The sequence below is a fragment of the Gekko japonicus genome, unplaced genomic scaffold (genome assembly GCF_001447785.1).
Source record: "Gekko japonicus isolate JY-2015 unplaced genomic scaffold, Gekko_japonicus_V1.1 scaffold5334, whole genome shotgun sequence".
NCBI classification, from domain to species: Eukaryota; Metazoa; Chordata; class Lepidosauria; order Squamata; family Gekkonidae; genus Gekko; species Gekko japonicus.
This window is the reverse complement of record NW_015162122.1, coordinates 23,417-31,679: the sequence shown is the minus strand read 5'-3', so window position 1 is coordinate 31,679 and position 8,263 is coordinate 23,417. Positions and strand designations below refer to the sequence as shown.

Sequence of the window (8,263 nt, the reverse complement as noted above, 5' to 3'; positions counted from 1 at the left end):
TTTTTAAGTTTCCTTGTCATTTTGTCCATTTCAACCATAAAGAGTAATTTTTTTATCCATTCTCCAACTTCTAAAACTTTATCCTGTTTCCAATATTGAGCATACGTTACTAGACTGCCTTCTGTGATCAGTTGGCAAACCCTTAAAGATTTAGCTAAGCCAAAATGCATTTTCCACTGTTTTTATGGATGTTACATTTTCTAGCACACTCTGGGCTACTCCTTTACGTGGTGAAACAACTGCTCATGTCATTTCTCATTGCATTGCTACTTTTGCAGCCTTGGGTCGTACAGCCAGGCTGAAAACTGATAACGCTCCTGCCTACACTTCTTTAGCCTTTCAGCAATTTTGTACTCGTTACTCTCTCTCATGCTATTAGACAAACATTTAAAAGGGATGAAAGGTGGCCACATACCACACATACCAACTCTGGCTGCCAACTCTGGCCTGGTACAAAATTAGGCCTGGATTTTACAGCAGGTCCATTCATTTTTGTGCATTTTTTTTTACTTATAATCATTGAATTTTTTCTCAGCTCCTGTCCCTGGAGCTGTCTCTTTGTTTTCTATCAGGCCCTGCCTGACCGCACTGGTTAGGCCTGGTGCCAGGCTAACAAGGGGGGCTAGGGTTTTTGTTTCTGTCTTAACCTCTGCAGATCCCAGCCAAGCGTGTTCATGTAGCTCATGGCGTGTCGTGCAATAGCCAAGAATTCCTTACCAGAGATGGCCAAGGTCAGCCTGCAAGAAGTGCAATGCCTGTTCCAGCCTCTTGTGAGCCAAGGCCTCCTAACTCACTGCGAAGCTCCGCTGACACGGGGAGCCAACTTTTCTTTTTGCATCATGTACTGTATCTGTGTATGCCTTTTGAACATTTTGAACACTTTGCGTTTGAACACTTTGAACAAACTGCTATTCCTCATGCCAATTATACCTGTGACTATCTGGCTATTCCTCATGCCAATGAACTTTTACCAGTGTGAACTACAAACCACAACTGATGGAACCCTCCATCAGATGCCATGGAACATCCTGTGGTCATGACTATCTGGGGGGTTGGCTTGAAAAATGTATTCAATATCTTGTAATAATTGTTTTATGACTTCATGTTTTATGTCTCATTGTCATATTTTTCATATAATTCATATTTCAATTTTTGTGCTTGCTATACAACTTCTGAAACTACTGTACTTTTTAACTTAGCACACAAAACAAAAGGCAATTCAATTGTCACAAAATTCACAACTACTGAAACCTGCAAACCCTTGATCTAGAAACATTTAATTTCACCTTGCAAACTCCAGCTCAATACTTCTGGAGTGATCTAGTTTGGACCAATTCCAATGATGGTTTGTTTCGCTTAATAGCTGTCACTTTATCATGAAGTACATCTTTTTATTCCAAAAATCCCTGGCTCTGATGACTGGTGGAACTGGGTTCTGTGTTAGCCTCCTCATGGTGTCATTTTTAATTGTGCCCATTGGGGGGGTGTTGCCTTCTTTAAAAGAACGTATGACATTTAACATATGGGAGCGTCTTGCTAATATTTCTAATGTTACACATTTCTGTTTAACCAATTCTCTTTCAGCTGGTGAATTGCTGGGTACCTGTATGATCCCAGTGTGTAAGCAACCTGCATATATAACTAAAGAGACTATGTTCTATGGGTTTCCTAATGTTGCTGTAGGTTATAAAACCATAGCAAGGTGGGGCCCAGTTAGCAAGATTTTACCTGCATCTGCAATCTCTCTTCACACTCCATATATAGCTAGTGGCGGCAATACGACCTGCGCACGCATTATTAATTGTGAGAAACGCGCTCAGCGGTGTTCTAACATAGGCCCTGACATACTAAAATGTCCCCACATCACTAAAAAGTGTCTTTCAATTATGCACATATCATTTTACCTACTGGATGGTTCTTTACCTGTGGCAGTCGCACTTTTAATTATATTCCTGCCAATATTAGTGACATCACTTGTTGCCTCAGTCAGCTTGCTATTCTTCTGCCACAAGCACAATCTCGCACTCAGAGTTCTGTTTCCCTCCATCATGATTGTAATTCTAAAGTAAGCTTGCTGAGTAAAGCTGAAAAATGTTTCTTTAGCGGCTTCCCTTAATTGGGGTTCCTGGACTGGCATTAAGTAATGCTACTATATTAGCTGAACTAGTATGTTATGTTGTCAAAACAATTAATGCACTCCTTAAATCTGTAGAACAGGAACTACGAGAAGCTATCCTGAATAATATAGAGCTGTCATTGATTTTTGCTTTTTAAACATCATTATGGCTGTTCTTCTTTAAAAATATGTGTTGCTTTAATCTAACTAATAATGGTCAGAGCATTGAGCATCGTCTGGCAGAGCTTGAAAATCTCACTGGCTATATTCAGCAAGATGTGGGATTTGACGGTCTCTGGGATTGGTTCAAAGGCTGGCTTCCTAATTTGGGATGGTTCCAGCAAATGCTTGTCTATGGGGTGACCGGCTTCATAATGTTGCTTTTAATATGTTGCTTTCTGCAATGCATTCCGTCTTTATTTCAAATCTTCAGATCTCTTTGTCGCCCTCCAAAGCAGGCTTACCCACTCAAGGTGGCTGTAACCTGGCCTTATGCTGACTCAGCTGACTCAGAGAGTGAATGGCCTATGGGCCTAGAGGATGGCATTCCTCTCTTACCTGCACATTAATTAAAATAAAAAAAGGGTGGCATGTGGGGTCAGAACGGAAATCCTGGAGGCATGCCCGGGGTCAAAGTTCAGGCTTCCCAGGTCAGAGTTTGAATTTCCACAGAGATAATACTCTGCCGGGAGAATTGGCAAGCAGGAAACAAGTTTGCTGCATTTGCATGAGGCTGCTAAATTCCTCTTAGAACACAATGAATTGCTGGGAGCGAATGAGTTCTGCAACATCCAAGGATAAATCTTGCCTGTGTAAAGAACATTGTGTATTCTTAACATAGAAAGCTTGATAATGTAACACTGTACAAATGTATGAGCTTGCTTTTCTTTCTGTTAATAAAAACACTGCTGTGACACAGCCTGTCAGATGAACAGGGAGAGTTGGAACAAAGAGACAAGGGACAGAGCTGATCCGCAGCTTAAAGAAATCATTGTGCTGTTTGATTCTTGAACCTTACAAAAGTCTACAGTTTGTATCAGGAAAAAAAATGAACTTAGGCTGTCATCAATGTGGGGGGGGGAAAGAAACAAAATGTGTGTGTGTGTGTAAAAACTGTAGCTACAAAACACAGTCTGTGGGAGTCTTTTGCAGGTAGTCCAAGCTAGAATTACCCAATACTAAATAAGCTAAAGAGGAATCTGGGAGTGTGGTGCAATGGTTAGAGTGCTGGATTGCAACAATGGGAGATCCATGTTCCAAGTTCCCACTCAGTCATAAAGCTTGCCTGAGGACCATGGACAGAGCTTGAAAGAGAAGGACCAGCTGCAAAACAAGGTTGTGAGGCTAAAAAGAGGAGGAAAGGATGAGGTAGCAGCCCCTGAGCTGCTCAGAGCCAAAGAGTTATATAAAAATAAACAGTCCATGAACCCAGAACCACTGTTAGTCAGCTCTGCCAACCTCTGGTGAATAAGGGAGAAGGGGGGAAACCTAAATCAGGATTCTGTATTCCCAGACAAACAAATCTCCTATCTCTGTTTTTCAGTGTCTTTTTGGACTCTCGTCAGTGCCATAAAACGCAGGACTTTTATGACAATTAATTCTGTAAGCCTTGAAACTGAAACACTCCAGAGAAGATAAAAAAGGGTGTACGAAGAGCTGTGCATTAACTCTGGGGAGAAATTATTTGTCAGTCAGAATAAAGATTCTCCATAAGGTAAGAGGAGCTTTTGTGTGTGTGTGTTTGTGTGGCCTGCACATCATTTGGGGGGCTGGAGCGAAGAATTGGCTCTTGGCCCATTTCAGCTTTCTATTTCTATAAAACAGTCTGGAGCACTAAAAATCACTCAGGCTTTCGTGTCAGCGCAATTAAAACATTTCGATTTGTTCGCCATGAGAACACCCTTCAAGAGACCGAGCCCCTGTTGCCCCAACGTCTACTAGCCCGGTGCGGGGGGGGGGGTTGCTAGCCGAATGGGAATGACCTCACCGACAGCTTTAAAACGTCCTTTCTGCTGGAATGAATGACAGGGTGGCAAAGAACCCAAAGTGAGAAGTACGCATTTCTGGACTCTTGCAAGGGAATCAGCAGGATAGGACTGAGGGGAGCATGACTTAAATAGCATTGGGAGCCACAGGTAGGACTGCTATTTGTAGGGGGAGAGACACTCAGGGAACAAGATTCTGGAGGCTCAAAGGGCCAGGAAACTCAGGATTTGCTTCCATGTGAAGTTTGGTTTAGATCTGGGCAGGCCTGTAGCTAGGGTTTTATATAATTTGGGTGGCCTTTAAATAAGTCAGGGGGCACCTCACTTAAGGGAATGCCACAAATTAAAAATTGGAAGTCAGGGGGTCTGGGCTGGATGGGAAGTCGGGGGGCTTGGTTGTAAGTCGGGGGGCCGGGCCCCGAGAGGCCCCACTGTGGCTATGGGCCTGGAGCTGGTTGATACCTGAGGGCCTCTCAGCCTCCCTGAACACATCGGAAGACAGGAGTTTCTCCCGCTTGAGGAGGGAGGGGGCGGGACTTCTGTCCCAGAAGAAATGCTGAGGGGAGCTGGTGGAGATCTAAAACGAGGAAAGAATTCAGATAACCATTTCATGTGTTGCCTCCCTAATTCTACAGACAGACTCTCACACTCTCTCCCTCTCTAGGAATGCCATGTCAGTGAGGGCAAGTGATAACCAATAAAACCTAAAACCAGATGTGCATAGCAAAAGGGGCAAAATGATCAGGAAGAGAATACAACAGGTATAGAGAACACAGTGTAGGGCAAGCCCAAGCCTGACACACATGCATGAAGAAAAAAGGGGTAACGAATAATCAAGTCAGCTTCCATCTAGGTTCCCTCAGCACAACTCGCTTTATTTATACTTATATTTATACAATATTATACAATATTTATTTATACTTATATTTATACCCCGCCTACCCTGCAAACAGGCTCTGGGCAGCTTACAGAAGACAGCAGAGTATGCCGAATTATCATAAAACCATAAAATATTAAAATAATATAAAACATTCTTAACATTACAACAATAACATTTAAGGTGCTTGCAGTATTAACATAGATGGCGTGACTTTCCATTCCAGCAACCTCCTGATCTTACAGCCAGTCCTATGGTCCAGATATTAAATGGCGTAGTCCAAAGTGGGCCAGTCCCATTCCAGATGTTCAATGGAATAGTTGGTGGTAATGGTGGCAGCAGCGGCTCCTATTTGAAAGCCTGGTGGAAGAGCTCCATCTTGCAGGCCCTGTGGAACTGTACAAGGTCCCGCAGGGCCCTGATCTCCTTGTGTGTGTGTGGATGTGTGTGTGTGTGTGGATGTGAAGGTGGATGTGCTTACATGCCTGGAAGTCATGGTGACTTCTGGTGACCCCAACTGGGGTACAGACATTTTTTCAGAAGGGTGGATTGATATGTCTGCCTCTGTGTCCTGGCCCTGGTATTCCTTTGGAGGACCCCTTCCAAGTACTTCCCAGGGTCGGCCCTGCTTAGCTTCCAAGATCTCACGGGATTGGGCTTGCCTGGGCTGTCCAGGTCAGGGTGGAACTAACCTTTTAAACTGCTGCAGAAGCATAATTTGGATTGGGACCATGGTGCAGAAGGAAAGGGGCTTCAGTTTCCTCCCTGCACAAATTCCCCAACCCAAAACAGTCTTAGGGAGGTTATCTGCCTTGAATTTCAGTGTGGGGAAATTGCCCCTGATTTGTAGCTGTCATTGTCCAATCCGGGCAAAGTAATCACAGGTTATATGTCTTCTGGGTTTGCTCAAGGTTCTCTCAAGCCAACAGATATCAGGAGTTCTGGGTCTGGAGCTCTGAGCAATTTTTCATGGAATCATAGAGTTGGAAGGGGCCATACAGACCATTTAGTTCAACCCCCTGCCCAATGCAGGACCAGCCTAAAGCATCTCTGACAAATATTCGTCCAGCCTCTTCTTGAAAGCTGTCAGTGAAGAGGAGCTCACCACCTCCCTAGGCAGCTGGTTCCACCTTTGAACCACTCTGATTGTAAAAAATGTTTTTCCTAATATCCAGCCATTACCTTTCTGCATGTAACTTAAGCCTGTTGCTTCGGGTCCTCTCCTCTGCTGCCAACTGGAACAGCTCCTTGCCCTCCTCCAAATGACAGCCTTTCAAATATTTAAGTATTTCAAATATTTCAACATTTCAAATAATTAAATATTTAATTTAGTTAATTCTCCAGGGCACTGGGTAGGGATGAGTGTAATGGGACAGTGACATGTGTGGAGAGCTGCTGTTTGTCCTGTGGGAAAACTTACGAGTAATGATGAGCTGCACATAGAACAGCACATAGGGCACGAGGGCAAGTAAAAGTTCCCAGGGGTTGCTTAATATTGGGAACATGTTGGGGGGGGGATTATTATTATTTTTAAATGGCTAGGAGCTCTGACAAAAAAAGCTCCCAGAACACATCTGCTTTAACAAGATCTGGCCAGTAAAACAGTAAATCACCGAGTACAATTAAACAATATTTGTTAGGTTTTATATTGCTATGCGTAAAATTCAATTATTAACAAGATTACAACAATATCACTATAGTATAAGCTATAAAACTTAGCAGTACATACAAAGTAATACAGTTACTAGTTACAGAAACAATTAAGACAAACGACAGAGTTTTAGTACACCGTCGGTTTGCGTGTCCTTCATCAGGTTTGTCATTCTGTTATTGTTTCTTCGCAAGCATGAAGTGCTGCAAGCCATCTTTCAAAAGGCTAGTTCTTATACAGATTTTGATGTACACTACCGCGCTAAGATTCTGGTGACTGGGGAGCTCCTTTAGCAAGCTCTAATGTGACTGGGTCTACAGCATATTGTGATTGGCTAAGCCTCCCTCAGTGAGGGAGTAGGTATAAGAACTAGCATTTCGAAATATGGCTTGCAGCACTTCATGCTTGTGAAGAAACAATAACGGAATGACAAACCTGATGAAGGACACGCAAACGGACGGTGTACTAGAACTCCGTCGTTTGTCTTAATTGTTTCTGTAACTAGTAACTGTATTACTTTGTATGTACTGCTAAGCTTTATATCTTATACTGTAGTGATATTGTTATAATCTTGTTAATAATTGAATTCTATGCATAGCATATTAAAAACTAACAAATATTGTTTAATTGTACATGGTGATTTACTGTTTTACTGGCTATTATACACCGTGGTCCTGTTGTAATATAACCTATTAACAAGACCTGGGGCAGGCCTGGAAACAATATAAAGCCCTTGATTCCAAGGGCTGAATTTAGATGACTTGTTTGATGTTAGTGTTCCACAGTCTGTGCAGAAACAGACACCTGGTCATGGCGGGGGGGAAATGGTCTTGTGAATTTGCCTTCAGCTGGCCAGGCTCATACTCAAGTCATGTGGGGGTAGGGGTACCAATGGAACACTATGTTGGCCTTATACTTTTAGATGCTTGATGGAATAGCCAGTAAAGGTTTGCCAACTATCAGGAGACAAAGGGAGGAGGACATGGGGGGGTGGGGTTTGCTGTTGGCAATGGTGTGACATCACTTCTGAGGAAAACCCTTAAGTGACATCATGCCCCTCTAGGAATCTTTGAGAACTCTATGGTAAAACCATAGTATCAAGGATTACTAAAGAGGACTGATGTTACTTCCTGGGTTTTCCCTGGAAGTGATGTCATGTCAATGGCCCAATGTCCATTTTTTAAAAAATAATTCTCCTGCCAGCACCCCAAAGAGCAGCACAAAAGAGGAGCTGGGGCTGGGGTGTCCCCCACTCCAACCAGGGGCATAACAACCCTAACCCAAAAGGAACCAAAAACCTGCAATTTTTAAAAATGCCAACATCCCCTCCTCCATCATAAATACAAAATGCATCCGATACAAATCTAGCTTTTTGCCTATGGAAGAACGGTGTAAAGAAATCAGTTTGCCTACAAAAGTAAATATGGGCTGCGGTCACACGGAACAGTAGCCTGCATCCGATACAAATCTAGCTTTTTGCCTATGGAAGAACGGTGTAAAGAAATCAGTTTGCCTACAAAAGTAAATATGGGCTGCGGTCACACGGAACAGTAGCCACACAAGTGAGACGGAAGACAGGCGGAGTTTCCGGGCGCGATCTCACCAGCACATCTGGGAAGCGTAGCACTCCCGTG

General features: G+C 43.2%; 1 protein-coding gene across 1 annotated transcript in view; it reads left to right on the top strand.

Moving 5' to 3' along the window:
• LOC107105671 (interferon-inducible GTPase 5-like) overlaps positions 1-8,263 on the top strand; it is a 19,858-nt gene that overhangs the window by 4,650 nt on the left and 6,945 nt on the right. The window contains exon 2 of the mRNA XM_015405667.1: positions 3,660-3,830. The gene's annotated coding sequence lies outside the window, so the exon portion shown is untranslated. The remainder of the gene's footprint in view (positions 1-3,659; positions 3,831-8,263) is intronic.